The 18667-nt window shown below is 44.7% G+C and overlaps 1 protein-coding gene across 12 annotated transcripts in view; it reads right to left on the bottom strand.

Annotated features, from left to right (window-relative positions):
- Positions 1–18667, bottom strand: part of TIAM1 (TIAM Rac1 associated GEF 1) — a 355067-nt gene that overhangs the window by 169848 nt on the left and 166552 nt on the right. For 10 of the 12 annotated variants that reach the window (XM_054700321.1, XM_054700322.1, XM_054700314.1 and 7 more), the window contains one exon: positions 10120–10290. The exons of 1 other annotated variant lie outside the window; for it this stretch is intronic. The gene's annotated coding sequence lies outside the window, so the exon portion shown is untranslated. Of the gene's footprint in view, positions 1–10119; positions 10291–14828; positions 14971–18667 lie in introns of those variants that run through there. One more of the 12 variants, XM_037525040.2, reaches the window with a different exon arrangement.

Below are 18667 nucleotides of genomic sequence, written 5' to 3'. Positions count from 1 at the left end.
GTCCTACAGGCTCTGACCCTGCCACATCTCTTGTCTTCACCTCCTGGCTCTCCTTAGAACTGACACCCAAGCTCCAGGGATCTCCATGCCACTTCTCCAACAGGCTAGGCCTGACCACCTACCTGCTCTCTACCTAGATCACTCCCTGTCCAATCACAAAAAAGCTCACTCCCTCAACCCCTTTCCATCTTTGATCCAATGCCTCTCATGTCCCAGGACCTACCTAAGCCACCTCTTCAAAGGTTCTAATGCCCAGGCCTTCCTGGCTCCCTCCCTCGCTTTCAAATCCTATTTAGCAATAGTCTCCTGTCAATATCCTCCATGCATTGACTACTTGCTCATTGTCCATCTCCCACCCCCAGGATGTCAGTTACATGCATGCAGAGATTCTTCTGGTCTTGTTCATTACTCCACACCTGGAAATGTCACAAAGCAAAGTGCTCAATAAATATTTGCTGACAACATGAAGGATGACTATGAAAAAGTAGAAGAAAATACTCCTCCACAAACTCCAGAGACATCTTGGCAATTGCTTAGTTCATGTTAATGTGGCCTGTACACATAGCTCCCCTGGCAACTCCTCATGCGAAAGAAAAGAAGATCAAGGCAGGAATTGATTATTCAAATCCCAAGACCATAGCACTTTCAAATATTATCAAAGTCCAACTTCACCCTTGCCATGTCCAGCACAGAGAAATCTGAGTAACGTGGAATCCATCATTGGAATCAGTTCACCAAAACCCACACCCTTCATGCCAACAACATTGCCCTGATACACCATCAGAAGGAAGACTTGGGAACTTGAAATCGATGTTTTCATACCTATGAAGGACCAGGGGAAAGCCCTGTTTTTATCATATCCCAGTTCTCTGAAGAGCCGAGTCTTGGGGATTCATTCTCCCATGCTGTGTACCAATCGCTGCCAAGCAGAGGGGTTGTAAAGGACTTTGAGAGGTAAAAAAGTCAAGAGACACTTTATTGGATACCATGAAAAGAATTCATGTCTGCCTCCAGCTTATATGCTGCTGTTGATACATTACTATACAGAGCAGCTTAAGATTCACAGCAAAGTACAAACTTGAGTGAGTAGATCCTCTACCCCCACACACATACAGCTCCCCAGGATCAAGATCCCCCATAGAGTAGTCCATTTATTACAATCAATGCACCTGCACAGGCACATCATTACACACCAAGATCCACAGTTTATATTAGGGGTCACACTCATGCATTCATAATTGTATGATGAGATTTACCTACCATTATAATTATCATACAGAATAGTTTCACTGCCCTAAAAATCCAATTTATCCCAGCCCCCTTCCTCCAAGCTCCTGAAACCACTCACTCTTCAGCCTCAGTAGTTTTGCCTTTTCCAGCAAGTCACAGAGTTGGAATCAAACCATATGTAGCTTTTAAAGACTGGCTTCTTCCACTTGGTGCTATGTGTTTAAGGCACCTCTATGACTTGAGAGCTCGTTTCTGTTTAATGCTGAATACTATTTCATTGTCTGCAAACCAGTTTCATTATCCATTCACCTACTGAAGGACATCTTGGTTGCTTCCAAGTTTGTGCATGAGTGTGCTTTCTGAATAAAGCTGTTAGAGACACCCATGCACAGATTTTTGTGTAGATGTGTGGATGTTTTTAATAGTATCTAGGGAAATAAAAAGATACAGAGAACAAAATGTGAAACACTATCTCAGTGAGCTGAAGATAAAATAGGCTTCATACACTCAAGGAAAGTACCCCTCAAAGAACAGTTTTGAGAAATTAAATTTATCCCCAAAATCTGGTTTTAGTTTTATGTGCACATGAATCCATTTCTACCACTATGGTTTTTTCAAGCACTTCAAACAGATTTATAAACTCTGAAATATAAAATGTTTTGAATATTTTCTTTTGTCCCAATCAATAGAATCTGTCTATGGGAATTTGTTGTCAATTCCATTATACTGAATCCTTTCCTCCCAACTGATACCACACTCCATAAGTTCTGTTGTGGGTTTCACCTTATCTGCTATATCATGCCTGGAAGCCATAACCTTCTCATGGAATGCAGCATATAGCAGGTACAATCAATCAATCAATCAATCAATCGCTGACAAATGAATACATTTCAAATGCTCAGCCAAGTACTCAGCCAAGATGATGTCAAATTTTTAAAGCAAAGATTCATAAAAAGTCCCAGGACACAGGCATGGAAATAAATTAGAAAAATAAGCATCCATTTAATCAATCGCCATAGAAATGCACCTACTGATTATTCAACGAAGAACAGAGAAACATGAAACTCAACTCAGACAGATCCAACTCTTAGCAAAGGTAATGTCACCTGATCAAAACACAGAGCTCAGAGCTCACCCCTCAACCCCAACTGCTCCAAGAACCACCAGCCACAACACTCTGGGGATACAGTCCAGACAGGACCAGACAGATCAGGGACACACACACAGGGGCTGTCAGAACTAAGGCTCTCACTCATAGGGTATCAATCAAATTTCAAATTATAAAAATAAGAAGCAGGCAATCAGAGTTTAAATGCCAGTTGGGTGTACTCTTGAGAAGAGGGAAATATTTAAAATTCAGATCTGCTTTGGGCTTTCTTTTAACATAAATCCCCAGTGAAAAAGTAATCTGGGCAGAAAGTATTCAATTACTGAGAAAAAGCAAGTATGCAAGGAGTCTATATACCCCCTTCATCCGACCAGCAACAAAATGGTGTGTTTTCCCATTTTGTTTAATTCCTCTACTGCTGAAAATTACTTCCAGATCCAGTCTTTTTTCTTTAGTTTCCATTTTCATCCTACAGGAAACCTCTACTCCAGGAGTAAAAAGGAAAGAAAGAAAACACAACTAGACAATCACACAATGTGTTAAACATAAAAGTATTTTAAATATAAAATCCAGCCCCAGCATCTGGGTCTGAAACAACACGTTTTAATGAGTAATACAGTCAAAATGGAGTGTTGATGCAAGAATCTCTCATAACAGATTCTGCCATATAGAGAGAAGCTTCTTTATTTCTTGATTTTCTACTGAGAAATAAATGACAGATCTGTTTCAGGTGCACAGCATAATGATTCACTCTGCATACACTGTAACGTGATAAGCATCATGAGGACAGCGACCATGTGAACAGGGTCAGAAAGAGGAAGCTGCCCAGCTTATCCTCGACACTGTGGTCAAAGAATGCCACCCACAATCCTCCAAGAGCCCCTCTCTCCCCAACAGTCCTACAGACTCTGTCCCCACGACACCTCTTGTCTTCACCCCACAGTCACAATTTTTGTTCTTATGCTGAGAACTTTTAAGCTTTACTCTTACAGCATTCAAATGTGCAATACAGAACTGTTCGCTTTGTCACACAGCAGAGACTATCGTCTTTCATGGAGAGGCTTCTAGCATATCTCCAGGTGCTGCCCCAAGCCACTGGCCTCCCGGAGACCAAAGGGTTGGGAAGAGCAAAACTGAGCCTGGGTGTTCGGGCATCCAGCCTGGTGCTTTACTCCTCTTCAGATTTTATCAAATAAACACTGACCAGCAAATAGTGAGAATCACTTTGTTTAAATCTACTGAGCTGACTGTAAACATTCAACCTCATCTGATTAAAAAAAAAAAAAAAGGCCATTCACCAAAAAAGAAAACTCACTGTACCCCTCACCCCAGCAAGAGAGAATTTCTAGCAGCCTCAACAGGGAGACGAGAACCACCCAGAGAAAACCTCCCAGTCACCGCACCAAGGAATTGAAGGCTGAGACTCCCATCCACCTAGTGCCGCAATTTATGAGATCATTAAAACCACCCTGTGAGAACCTGTAAGGAAGAAGAGTCAGTGGGTTAGAGCCCTTCATGCCCCAATGGCACCTCCAGGCACTGGTGAAAGCTAGGATCCCAGGAGCAGAGCATAAATACTAAATGCCCACGTTGGCTGTTGGCCCCGATCTTAAAAAAAATAATAACTGGGCCTCCCATGGTGGCGCAGCTGTTGAACGCAGGGCCGTGAAGCTGCCCGCAGCCTCTGCAGCGCCGGTTTGATCCCCGGCCATCAGCGAGGGTCCCATATAGCGTGGAGACCTCTCCTGCCGCCCGCTGCTCCCCTCAGCAGTGTACTTCTTCCGTCTGCCTGCTCTGCTCCCTGCTCTGGCTCTGGTGAATTCTCTCACCCTCCCGCGCTTCTGACTGTACCCAGTGCTTGTATAAATAAATAAATAAATCTTTCAAAAAAAAAAAAAGAATAATGTAGTTGGACGGACTGACCCAACAACATAGGAAAATCAGCAATGGGGAGAACCACAGAGATAGGGGTGTCAGCAGCCCAGGTTTCTACCTTTACTTCCCTCTCTCCGTTTTCTCAGCTGTGAAACCAGGATGTTGATGGCTTATTGTGTTATCGGGAAGATTAAGTGTGTTAAAACATGCCAAGCATTGAGAACTGTGCAAGGCCAGAAAGCAAGCTCTTCATAAGCAGCAGAAATCAGTAATAATATTATTGTTGGTAATGCTGCCATCATCCTACCATTGAATGATGACTGTCCTGACCATTTAAATGTACCAAACTTCTCACTGCCACGTCTCATGGGAGACTCTGATGTCCCATGACATTATCTTTTCTTCCCTGCCCTCCTGGAGCTTACATTACACCACCCTCACTGAATCCTATGGGACACTTCCAAGGAGAAGACCCATCAGCACCCGATGGGTGACTCACTGAAAAACTGAAGAGGCAAATTAACCGCCCCAATCCCATCAATATGAAGTCTGGTAACTAGATGTCACTCTGTTCGCTTGAATACATCCCAACCCCATCAATATGAAGTCTGGTAACTAGATGTCACTCTGTTCGCTTGAATACATCACCTTAATTTGGTTGGCTGAGACTTCTGCAAATGTATTAGCAAAAGAAATCACCATGTGGATCACCCAGAGGCGAGAAAAGGAAAGCTTTCCATCAACCCGCTTGGCTTTTTGACTTCAATTGAAGCCCATGCTTGGTTTTCATATTGGCACCTGCAATTACCTCCAGGAGGGCTATGGCCATGAGAGGGTCACATCTCCACGCTTGATTATATTTCAGGAGTGATTTTGCTGCCTGGCACCCTCCTTGTCTGGCTGCCATTCTTCATTACCTGCTTCCTATGTCCAGCAAAGCCTTCCGTCCCCATCCACCAGCCTGATGCTGTTCGCACAGGGGGGGGTCCCACTGCTCCACCTTGATTCTCCCAGGATTTCAGGTACCTCCTGCTGAGCCTCCAGCCAAGATAACCCAGACCTCTGCTATGATTTCTTCGCTAGTCCTGAAGGTAATTATCTGCAATGCCATCCCTCTTTCCCCACATCGCCCCCCTCCTCACCATCCATTTGCTCCCCCCACCTCCATCCATTCACGTTCCCATAATAAAACCCAACTCTGCCTCGCATCAATTAGGCACAGAGAAAAAGGGCTGTGCTTTGAGTTGACTGGCTTCCTTCCAAGCCAAACACGCTAATGTAAACCTGACTCCATTACTGCTCCGACCTGCATGCGTCCCAGGGCACCCAGCTTTTCCGGAGTTAAGCTTTTGTTTACCCACTGTCAAGTGGGTATTTCCCAGCCAGCCTCTCCTCCCATGGAGACTGGCTGCAAGCATCCCTACCCCCCACTCAGGCAACCAAATGTGACATCAAAGAAGCCCCGGAGTGGCCATCTGTCCCTGCCACACCGATGTTTATGCAATGTGGGCAGGAGAGGGGCAGGATGGCGAAAGGCTCCAGGGCATCCCCTGCCTCAGATCCAAGACAACAACACCCCTAGCTGGGGTGGTGGTTACAGAACAAGACATTGACAAGACAGTCCTGAATCTGGCTGAAGGGGTCCCAGCTTTCAAGAAGGTAGGATAAAATAACTTCACCTTTCTGAGGGTGTGCAAAGAATGAGTTTGCTGTGTTTCCCGGGGATGGGGATCTAAAAATAAAGTCAGTTCCCTAATTTGGCAGCATCTCAAATATTGCATCCCTCACCCTTAAAATACCCCACCTAAGCATGGTATTTCAGGCAGTGTGGACTTTTACCAAATTCATCAACAGGGATGTGCTAGGCAGAACTGACTAATGTAGAAGAGGGCAGCTCAGAAATGAACCCAGTAGGCTCAGGATTCTAGAGGCAATAGGACAAGGATATTTACTACTGTCTAAACACCTCTGCTTATATCTAGAGACCAAAGTCAAGATGCATAAGAATGGTCCTGGGTTTAGAAGTCCTGCAGTTCAAATGCAGGTTCATACCACCAGGTAGAAAAGAAATAGATGGTAAAGTCATGTGGGCTCATCAACTGGATTTGGAGGTAAGAGTAGGAAAATCGCAGAGTCATGGACTGCTAGGCAGCACTTAACAGAGTGCTGGGCACACAGTAGGGCCAGGCACACAGTAGGGCCAGGCACACAGTAGGTGCTCAATGTTTACTGCTTTCTTTATCTTTGCTCTTTACTTCCAGCCTTACTCTCTTTCCACAACCTCACTGGGGGTTGCCTAGGGGGCAAAGTGTGTCCACATTGGCCAAGGCAAAGAGGTCACTGAGGACCATTTGGCTGGTCATCAGTTAAAGACACACCAACTTGGCTCAGGATCTTCTTATCTTTCAAATGGGGGCAGCGGGTGAGGACAAGAGAGGCTGCACACATTTCAGCTACCATTTGCATGAAGTCTGGCAACCACAGTCCAGGTACTGGAGGAGAACCACATTATTCATCCCCCAAATCTGCCTGCATTCTCTGGGGGAAGAGGGCCAGCCACTGTGCTAGAAGCCAAGAGATGATCCATCCACCCGATGATTCAACATGAACAGCTGCTGTGCGAAACGCACACCCAGGCTCACGCAGAAGTGGGCTAACAATTTTTAGACTTGTCCCTCGCTTTCTTTTTTTCCAACTGTGTTCTCTGACCTCCTTATTCTCCTTCATTCATAGAACCCAGAAACAATCTTGGCATTTGCTTGCATCACGCAAGCAGGTTCTGAATGACCCCCAAAGAATCGAACCATCAATCACTTAGTGTGTGGGTTCAGGGCACAAGCACAGCACTCACGAATCCAGATCCAGGTTGGGGGAGAGCTTTATAGCAAAGGTGACATCGGGTAAATGGATCTGAGCAGGGTGAGGAATATAACAGTGGGCTAGGACAGTTAGAAAGACAGCAAGGAAGGGGTGAGCTTGAGTGAACTCTCAGGGAACTAGGGGAATTCATCTCAGGGGAAAGCTAGTGGATCAACAGGCAGAAATAGGACTCAGTCTGGCTGAACTGGGAGACAGTGATGAGGTCAGCCAGGCTGCTCTGGCCCCACTGAGCCAGGAAACTGGGGTTCAGTCTGTTTCTCCACTTTACAACTCTGGTAGCTTAGCATGAGCTAAGCTCATTAGTTACTCGAACAAGAAATAAGAATTTGTATTTGAAATATATATTAGGAATGTTTCCAGAGAACACTAGTTGGAAAGTGGCAGAGGGAGCCCCAGGGGCGCTCCAAAACAGAACAGGAGAACCTTCAAGGCCCAATGGTTGCCCTGGCAAAGGACTGCCCTGAAGGTGCATGGATTCCTGGGTCAAAGTGGGGTCACTGTCTGAGGACGCCTTCCAACAATGGAAAGGGGTCACTAGGTACCTGGGGGGTCTAATATGCACAAAAGTTACAGTGGGTCCAAAGGATGGGACAGGCATTATTTTTAATCGTTACTGTATCAGTATCATTTATACCATTTTACACCTTAAAAATAAGCCAATACAGTGTAGTATTCTATTTTCTAGATGGATTGTAAACTATTTCTGGATTTAGGGATTATGACTCTAGATCGTTGAGCGCTCCTTGACCTGGAATAAGTCTACCCAAGCATTAATCCTTACCCACAGAAACTGAAGATCAGAGGAAAATGAGGACCATGCTATATATTGGGTCCATTCCTTTTAATTTTCTGTGGCAATGGGGGAGAGGTTTGCTCACTAGAAAGATAGATACAAGTAACAGACATGGAGGGAGTCCACACTTTATAATGTCTGCCACATTCTCTTTCATGCGCTGCCACTGATGGGTATAGGAGGGGGAAAGCTCATTTCCCATCTTAAGAAGAAAGTTTTAACTGTTCTTTTGTGATTCACAATAAATGTATTCTCTAAACACATTTTTTGTAGCACTTCAAATGGAATATATAAGCTAATTCCTTTGCAAAAAGAAAAAAAAGCCAATAGCCCTATGATGGCAATGTAACATAAATACCAAAGGCTGCAGAGGCGAAGGGAGTGGCCAGGGCTGTGGGCCTGGGTTTGGCAGGAGGAGCAACAGGTAAGACAGGAAGAACAAGCCGCAGCAGGATCCACAAAGCAGGCCTGAATGCTGGGTGGGAAGCTAAAAATTGCAGGGATCAGAATGCAAAATTGTGCAGCCGCTACGGAGCCCCAAGGAGGTGCCTCAAAAAATTAAAAATAGAAATACCATCAAAGTCAGCAATCCTACTTTTAAGCATTTTTCATCTGAAAGAAATGAAAGCAGGATCTTAAAGAGATCAAAGCACCCCATGTTTACTACAGCTCTCCTGGCATTAGCCAAAATGGGGAAACCAACAAACATCCATCCACAGATGAAGGAGGGGTCGGGGAGAATGAGGCTGATGGAATATTATTCTGCCCTGAAGAGGAAGGAGAGCTCACCCTATGCAACAACATGGATAAATGGCAAGGACATTACGCTAAGTGAAATATACCAGCATGGAAACACCTCTTGATGCCATTGATCTGGGGTATCTACAATAGTCAAAGTCATGGAAGCAAAGAAGAGGAAGGCAGTTGCCAGGGAAGAAGGCGGGATAAGGAGGAGCTGCTAACCAACAAGAATGAAATTCCAGTTATGCCAGATGAATATGTTCTAATGACTGGCTGTACAATACTGTGCCCATCGTTAACAACACTGTATAAAAATCTGCTAAGGGACCTCCTTTCTAGCTGGTAGATTAAATGCTGCCCAGTTCATGAAGTGTTGGATAAAGTCAATAAGATCTATTAAAAATAAGTAAATAAATAAAAATCTGCCGAGTGGGTAGATCTCATGTTAATGTTCTTAGAATAAATTTTTATTTTCTTTAATTGCAGGGATCACGCCTCAGGAAGCATCTGTGATTCTGGCTCTCTGTCAAGTCTCTTATTTTGTTCCAATTCTGGACCAACCAACATATTAGCAAAAGCTGATAAATGTTAAATAATGCTGCATGATGTTATAACCAGTAAGGCTTGGGTGGGTTTATTCATGGAAAAAGGCCAACTGGAAAAGAACAACAGCCACTTTGTATCATCATAAAGCCCCACTTGGTCTACATCATTCTCCCCCTATGAAGCAAATGGGTATTACAGAGGCCACATGTCACTGTTCCCCCTTGCAAAAGGGAAGTTGAGGTGAATACAAAGCCTTTTTTTGCCAGCTTTTCTAGACAAGCCTGGTGGCACAACAGGAGGTGGGGGATGCATCTTTGTAGCATATTTCTCTCCATCTAGCTCCTGTGAGGGCGGCGTGTTTACCCCCCGATGTCCATGCGAGCTGACAGAATCCCACTTGACCACAGCAGTAAGGCCCATGTGAAATAGTCCACATTCACCAAACCCACTGAACAGTTAAGATGAAGGGTCACTCTCTCTTGTTAAAAGTAAAGTGATCTCATGTCCAACAGTCCTAGAAACAGCCATTATGATCCCAAGTTTCTGCTGCTGCAAACCCAACCAACTCCTTCTTCCCTTTCCCTGGTATCATTCTGATCCCACAAACACATACTGATGCCAGATATTATGAGGGTAAACCAGAGAAGCCAGGAAGACAGAGAGGAAGAGGACCCTGTGAAGTCTCCAAAACCATCTAATCTCTGAATGCAGGACTGAAGAGTCAGGAAACCAGTAGTGATTCTCACAGAGCAGACCCAACATGGGTCTGCAGACCCAAATTTTAGAAGGATCCCAGGAAATGGACATCACAGCCTCAGACGGGGAGGGAAGAGAATCAGCAAGCCCTGTGCTCACCAGAACAATGTCTCGAATAATGAGCTTCCTACCTACAGAAGATGTTCAGAAAGTAAGGACATTACAGCTTGAATCTTCATTTCCCACTTACCCCATCCCAAACTGAAGCGGTTTCTCGGGGTCTCCGAATGCGCCCTCCGCAGGTGCTCACATGCTAGGTGGCAGACTGGGGTTCAGAGTGTCACCCCTCATGGTACCAGCCCTCCTGGTCCTCCGGGCTCACAGGTGTAGAAAGGAGTTCTCAGTCCCCAGTAAGCTCTACCTATAAGGGCAGATGTAGGGAGACAGTGAGTTTTATGCTCATTTTCTCTATCCCTCTGGAAGCTGTGCGCATCCTCTGAAACACGAAGGTGAAAACACAGGAAAAGCTCCTCCTATGTGGCAGACACTCAGTCGGTATTGAGATTGAGTGTTGTAATAAGCAATTCATGTTTTAATCATCAAAAGCCCTTATTCAAATATAACCTTGTCAGAAACACTTGGGCCATGGTTATCTTTGTCCAGCTAACTCTCACAGTCTCCAGAAGTCCAGACTCTCAAGCAGTGGCGTATCTGATTCCAACACACTCTGGGTTCAGAAAGAGATCTCACAAGCCCATACCCCAATAGGGAAACAGATACAACTTTCCAAAAGTGCCAGTTTCTCCCCGGAAAGCCTTACCAAGGAATGCCATCTAAGGCTTGTTTTCAAGCAGCGGCATCAAAATAAACTGGAGACGTGGGGTTGCAAAACACTTGATGAAGCCTACGCCTCCCTGTTCTCCATTCTCAGAAAAACAGGCTCTAGAACAAAGCTCAGCAGAGGCGCTGTTCCTCAGCACCCCGTGTCACCGCGGACAGGCCGGACCAAGGACAGCTAGGCAAGCTGTCATCTTCAAAAATAACTCCACAGCTCAGGCCAATTTGCCAGACGAAATAGAAACCAGGACTCACTCTTCGGCAGAGTTGCAAAGGATGTTCAGTCAGGTTCAGTGTTTCCCTGCTCACAATCCCTCCCTACCCCCAATTTAGTCCCTTACCACATTAGATGCCTAAATACATATTAACTAATTATGCCAGGTATTCCCTGGGAGGTTTCAATTAGCAAACCCCAGGGCGAGCAAATGCCTTAAGGCCGGGTGACACAATAATGCGATATGTCTCCACAGAGGGACAGTAAGTGGCCAGCCTCCACCGCCCAGGCTTTTCATTTCTCTTCTTGGTTATGAGGTCAGGCACAGCAATAAACAGTCCACTTTCCCCATAGGATGGAGGAACTGCAAGTTCTGGAACAACATTCTCCAACAATGCAATACAATTGGTGTTGCAAAATGGACTTAGTAATCAGCAGTAACACCGTCAATCTCTGTTACATTCTGGAGTAACTTCACTTCACAATCTTGACCTTCACAGATGCAAGCCCACCAACTTACATCCCACTCTCTGCCCAGTTCTGGGCTTTATACCCAGTTCATTTCTATCCTAAAGGCAGCACAAGAGGAAGCTGGGAAGGAGGGAGGGAAGGAGAGAAGAAGAGAGACATGGAGAGAGAGAGATGGAGGCCAAGGAAGTAAAAGGAACTAGAGGAAAATGCGAATAAATAATGCCAGGAAGGCAAGATGAAAAATTAAAGAGAAAAAACAGATAACTGGCTTACCACCTATCAACTAATAGTAAAATGAAAAAATTAAAAATATAGGATGTGGGGCCTCCCCGGTGGTGCAGCGGTTGAGCACTGGGTTGCGAAGCTGCCCGCGGCCTCTGCAGCGCCGGTTCGATCCCCTGTGGTCCCACATGGCGCACAGACCTCTCCTGCCGGGCCCGCTGCTCCCCTCAGCAGTGTATTTCAGTCAGTCTGCCTGTTCTGTTCCCCGCTCTGGCTCTGGTGAATCCTCTCACCCTCCCGCACTTCTGACTGTATCCAGTGCTTGTATAAATAAATAAATAAATCTAAAATATATATATATATATATATATATATATATATATACATACACACACACACATATAGGATACAGTGCTTGTATCCTATATATATATATATATATATATATATATATATATATATATATATAGGATGTGACCCTGTAACCCCATCTGACTGTACTAAGACAGAACAAATGGGACACGTGGTTTTGTTTGATTCTTTTGGATAATCTGTCACATCTCTGGAAGGAAGGTGCTGATAGAAGCTGTGAGGCTGGAAGTGTGATTGGAAAGGGGAGAAAGGGTAAAGACTCAACGGATTACAACTTACTGAGTGCCTATTATGTGCCAAATCACAAACAGGCACCATGCATGAACACTCATATAGAAATCTCAAAACAGCACCCCACCCAAGCAGTTTCATTATTAACATCTCACAACAAAGAAAATGTAATAAATTCAGAGAGGTGAGGCAATTTCCCCAAGGCCACACAGCTAAAAGTGGCAGAGCAGGAGTTGAAACCCAGTTTAAGACCCCAGAGTTGTTGCTCTACTACTTGGTACTCTGCAAGATTATCTGAGAAAACTTTAAAATGCTAAGACTCATGCATTAAATATGAACCAAAATGAACCATTCTTCCTCCACCATTACTGCAAATTTGTTCTGCCCTAGTACACAGTAAATCTGTATTGTCAAGTGGGTTGAAAACGCCTACGATTCACATTGAATTATCAGTAAGAATTATGTAAATTCTAGTCAGATGTTTCCAAAACAATTTCATAGGGTGCACCCTGGATGAATATAAAAAACCCACCTTAGAACAATTTGATCCAATATGTCTGCTACTGAAGAACACAAGGTATCTTTTAGTAAAACTGGAAAACATTATATCAAAGGCACATAAAGATAAATACATAATATTTTCCTCCTGACAGTTAGGAGACTCACTGAGTTTTAAAGACTCTTAAAATCTTTGACAGACTTCTACAGGGCAAAATTTTTTAAACGCACCTACGCTTCAAAAAGGGGGTAGTGTTTGTCTATGTCCCACTTAAAATACAAACAAAAGCCAAAGGTGGTTCTTCCAAAAGACCACTAAAACTGATAATGTATTAGTACCGATCAAAAAGAAAAAAGGGACAAATAACCAACAGGGGAAATGAAAAACGAGACCTATCTACAGGTGCAAGAGTCCTTCAAAGCAACATAGAGAATCTTACATGCAACTTTATAACAATAGATGTAAAAAACTTACAAGAAACAGGAACATTCCTACAAACAAACTAGTTACTAAATAAGCACTATCATAATCTGATTTCTATTAAACAAATCAAATCTGCGATTAAAAAAAAGTCTGAGCCAAAGCAGGTTACTTATAAGAGAGGTATGGGGACCACAGGGGGAAAAAAAATGACATAGAAATTACAACTTTCTCTGGACCTGCTGCAAAGTCAGAGCAGAGCTCGTCAATTTCAAACACCTGAATGGTGCTGTTCTCTAACCCTTCCATGCCATAATGTCTAAAGCCCTTGGTGAATAATATATTCCCCTTTCTCTAGCTGGGGATTATTGTTCCACAAAACTCTATGAACAAAGATCTATTAGTCAGTTGCACCAGCACTGTCACGAGATGCAATTTGGTTGAGTTGTCTTTCCTGTTGTGTGAGATGCTGAAGATTGGGGGGTGGGCAGGCGTGGAAGAACACATGCCTCAGGTCAGATTCAAATTCACATTTTCCCGCCAGGTCTTTCCTGAGTCTAAGATAACCTTGGGGCTCTCCCAATTTTGACAGCCTGCACCTTGCTGCCTGGGTCGTGTTTGATTTGGTTTAAAAGTCATTACATTTTATTCTGTATGGTTAATTTCAGGGAATGGGGGATGTAAAACTGGCCATAGCAACCTGTCCCCTGACCCTTAATATCTAAGAGGATGTGGCTCAGAGAAAGCCAGACTGTTTCATTCTGGTAGCAGGAAAATAATTCTTGCCTTCAAAGATAATTCCTTAAAAATTCTTATGAAGTATTAGTTTACAAAACCCAGTTCCCATTGTTCCATATTGACCTGTTGATCAGGTGTGAAATAGGTAAAACAGGTAATAGTTAACCCACTGAGTCTCACCTGACCCCCAAGCAGTGACTACCACACACGTCAAATGAAAACTTGGCAAAATAAACCCTAACAAATGTTTACGAGACACTTTACTGTGGCCAAGTTTGTCGTCTGCTGGGACATGTCAGTGAGGTTTGCAAGGATCCCAATTTCAGTGCCACCTTCCACCAAACTTCCACTCCGGCCCCACGCTACAGTGGCTTAGGCAATCCTTGTGAAGATAATCCAGCCACCAGAGAAAGACTCACATTCTCCCCAAAAGTCCCAGATCAACAAATAACACCTCAAGAGGCAGGAAGCCTTGAGCCGACCTAATTCAATTAGACATAAAATTAATGAGAAACCCAAGACTTCCGAAGCTTCATTCCAGAGCTCCCATCCAGAAGCCTGCCGGGCGCCAAAGCTTCAGAATATTCCTTGGATCTTATTCTCCCTGGAATCCCAAAACTTTCCTGGGCTTCATTTTCAACAACACTGACCTGCACTGACAAAACACACAGGACGCTGGGGATGGGACCCATCTTGAGGGGGTGACATAATCCGAAGCCCCCTCCCCACCCAGATCATGGGTGAGAGAAGGCAAGATGGGAAAGGTGACTGGCTTCCAAAGACCAAGCCCTTTTTACCCCACAGCCAGAACCCACTTTGGGGGGAGAACCCAGGAGCAGCGAGGAATCAGCAGCCCCAGAGCCACAGGGTCCTGAGCCACACTCCCGGCTCTCCCTCACCACCCAACACAAAGAAACTCGCGGCGGAGAGAATGGCTTTTAAAATTAAGGCTCACCACGGCTCAGCCAGGCGCGCACGCTTCCCCGACAGGCTTCACATGTCTCAAACTTCCAGTCCCAGAAATGAGGAAGCAGCAGCCGTCCCTGGCTGCGGGCAGCGGGCGGGAGTGGGCGTAACTTGTGAGTTTCGTGCTCTGATGAATCTGGTCATCTGGGTGTGCTGGAGAGGGTTTGCTGCTCCTCCCCACACACCACCCTCCTCTCCGCCTCCTTCTCCAATTGAATTCTCCCCTTTGGCTTTGCAACGCCAAGAACTCAGACCGGCTGTCACTCAGCTCATGCGGCGTCCCAGAGCGCTCTGCTCCTGCCTTCCTTAGGGGAAAATTGATGCCTCACATTTAACCACCTTGGAGGATCCTACAGGGCCTACAGGTTTACAGTTTGCTGCACAGAAACCATCCGTTTCTGTCCATTTTTTTTCCCAGGGCACATGGCCAGAAGTCAGTGCCTCTGAGTGGATTTAAAAGGCTAGAAATCCTGCTAGGGACAAATAGGGGTAGGTGAGCAGGTGGAGACCTAACCCTGAATGTCTATTTTAAAAAGAGAGCAGGAGAGAAAAACAAACTTTCAACAAGTTGTCTTTTCTTAAAGACATGTTACAAAATATTTCAGATATACAAAAATATACTTGAAATAGCATAATGAAGCCCCAGTTCTTGGTACAAGATAAAAAAATTTAAATGATCAACCAAAAGGAAGCCATCTGTATACTTTGCCTAGACACATCTCCCTCCTCCCTCTCCCTAGAAAAATGACAGTGACAAGCTTGATCTCTCATGAGTCAGTTTTATATCACAGTTTCTAAGGATATGTGCTAACTTAAAGTTTGCCAGAAAACAATCCAATGAGCCTCCTTCTGCTGGGTGTGACCTTGGTCCCCAAACAGGTGTCAGCAGATAAAACTTTCAATGGCCACATATTAAATGAAGTCTCAGATGGCTGGTTAAAGAGAATGAAAGAAATCACAATACACGAAAATCAGAGATCTGGAGTGACAAGAGGAAGCCCTATCTGAGCGAGCTGAAGCACTCATGGATGAAATTGATAGCCGAGAAGAGCAGGATCACTTTATCAAGTTCACAGCTGTGGACAAAGCCAAGGACACTGACCCACACTCACAGGGCCAGGATTTCCTGGAAGACACAGGCTACAGAAATAGAAACACAACATTCATTAAAGAAACCCTAATGACTCAAATACCAGCTAGACGTTACAGGCTGCAAGAGACACCCAGAAAAGGGAACTGTGATGATAACAATAATGAAAATTGAAATGGTGGAAACCAGGGCCTCCCCTGGCGGCGCAGCGGTTGAACGCTGGGCTGCGAAGGTGCCCGCAGCCTCTGCAATGCCAGTTCGATCCCCGGCCACCAGCGAGGATACCACATGGCACGCAGACCTCTCCTGTCGCGCCCACTGCTCCCCTCACCAGTGTATTTCGTCAGTCTGCCTGTTCTGCTCACCGCTCTGGCTCTGGTGATTTCTCTCACCCTCCGGTGCTTCTGACTGTACCCAGTGCTTGTATAAATAAATAAATAAATAAATAAATAAATAAATAAATAAATAAATAAATCTTTAAAAAAGAAAAGAAATGGTGGAAACTGTACTTTCAAAATCGTCTCAATCACACACACACATACACACACACACACGAAGTGGAATTCAAGTCCATCTTTATAGTCCAAGTACCTCACATAGAAGCTGGCAGGGAAGAAATTTTTTACCAGTTGATAAATGATACACGGAGACAAAGCAATACCCCTGAAGACTCTGCAGGAGCAGGATGAAGAGAGAAGGGAGCAGTTCGATAAAGCAGTGGTCCTTAAAAGGGAGCGACTTTGCCCCGTAGAGAACATCTGGTACATCTGAAGGCACTTTCAGTTGTCACACTTAGTCTGCAGAAGTCAGAGATGCTATAAAACATCGCAAAGGCACAGGAAAGCCCCCAAACATCCCAAAGGCACAGGAAATCCCCCCACCACCACCACAAAGAATTACCAACTGGGATGCTAGTGAGAAACCCTGAGCCAGAGCTTCACTGTTAATTGATTCCACACATGATTGTCCACATTATGTGGAGACTCTCCAGGGCCTTAGAGAAATGTGGAAGAACATTTTTCTCCTTCTTTTCCACTGAGCTACATTTGACAGTTGGGACAATCTGTGTGGGTTCAGCAGACAGCGGGCACGGAGGTCAGAAGCAGTGAAGCACTCAGTGGGCAGGTCCACGCACTCCCTAAGCTAAGGACTTTTGCTGAATTCGAATGAAAATAATCAAGTCAAGGGTGGGAGGAAGAGAATGTCACTTGGGATATCAGCTACAGGATCACAGATCGCACCGCTCAGGAAGGAGATATGGTGTGCGAGTGAAACAGATGTGAAAGATACACAGACGAAGGCAGTTTTATCATGGCCACAGCATTCATTTCTCCATTGACAGCCATTCAGTGGAGACACTCCAGAGCTCACAGGAAAGACGTTTTATCAAAAAGAAAGTTACAAATCACTTACAGGAAAAAGAATGTAAACCCCAGGAAGTCTACCAGTCAGGGTATAGGGCTAACCACGGGAAGATGTTTTTTTCCTGAGTGATGAGGGGTTAAGGTCCTCTTTTAACTCTGGGATACCAGATATGCTTTTCTTCCTTCTTTCTATTATTTAATTTCTGCTTGGAAATTAAATAATAGAGTCTTGCTATCCCTGCTGCTGTGGGCTGATTGGTGTTTCTCAAAAGGGGAGCAGAGGGCAGTGGCTTTGCTCATCCTGAACCCCCTGGAAGCCTGACTTGTGCTGGGTAGGTAGGTGTTCGGTCAGTGCATGCTGGGTGCACCTCATTGTCCATCTCTCAGGCTTGAAAATAAAGAGGACCCTTCTAATTGCTTCTGGAAGAATCCGCAGGGTGTCCTGTGTTCAAAAGTCTGAATCACCAGTGACCATATAAAATGTTCTGGTTTCGCTCAGCAGCTGTCAGACCCAGGTAGAAAGGGCTGGTGTGATGTAGAACAAAGTTTGCCAGCTCCAGGCCCCAGAAGGCCCCTGGGAAGCAGGCACCAGCCTGCAGGGATTGTCTCTCCTCACCAAGGCGCTTACTCCTAGGGCCAAAGGAAGAACATGCAGCAGTAGGTCCCCTGGACACACCACCAGAGGAATGGATGATATGGAAGTGGCCCTAGTTCTCATTAACCTACCAGCTTCTGAACGGGTGGTTTTGAATAGGACTGGTTTCTCTTTGAAAAGTCACATGAGTTTCACCTAATCGTACGAGCTAAGCCCACTGGAAGCCACACACCTGGCCGGAGTGTAGGGTATTTATGGTCCAAAGAAATGCAACCAGTAGAGGGCGCACTATGGACTTTTGTTTTGAACAATTTCCCAAGATCTGGATAAACCTGGAGCCCCTGTTAAAGGATATGGGTGACAAAATTAAGCACATGTGACCCCAAATGAAAAGAACGATGTAAAAATATTTTGAGAAACCATAAACCATGACACCCTCAGAAGGAATCTGTACTGTGAACAGTTACACAAGAGCTAGCTAAGCAGACATAGAGGACGATGTGGCAAATACTTGCACATTGAAAACATTTGGTACTTGGAAAAAAGTCACAAAGGGTTAAACTTCTCTTTTTCCCTTTGTCAGTTAAATTTACACTTCAGAAACAAAAAACTACAGATGGAGAGTTTATTTAAGCTTATTTTCCCCAGAGATTTTAACTCAAATGTTTTATCTTCCTGCCTCATCTACGCAATCTACATTAGCTGACTTTTAAAATTCCTTTTAGATTGTGTGCTCACGACACAAATGCCTTCCTTCAGCAGGAAACTTTGGGATTTCT

Source organism: Talpa occidentalis, unplaced genomic scaffold (genome assembly GCF_014898055.3).
Source record: "Talpa occidentalis isolate TD23 unplaced genomic scaffold, MPIMG_talOcc4v2.1 talOcc4.4, whole genome shotgun sequence".
Classification (NCBI taxonomy): domain Eukaryota; kingdom Metazoa; phylum Chordata; class Mammalia; order Eulipotyphla; family Talpidae; genus Talpa; species Talpa occidentalis.
This window is presented reverse-complemented; position numbering and strand designations above follow the sequence as displayed.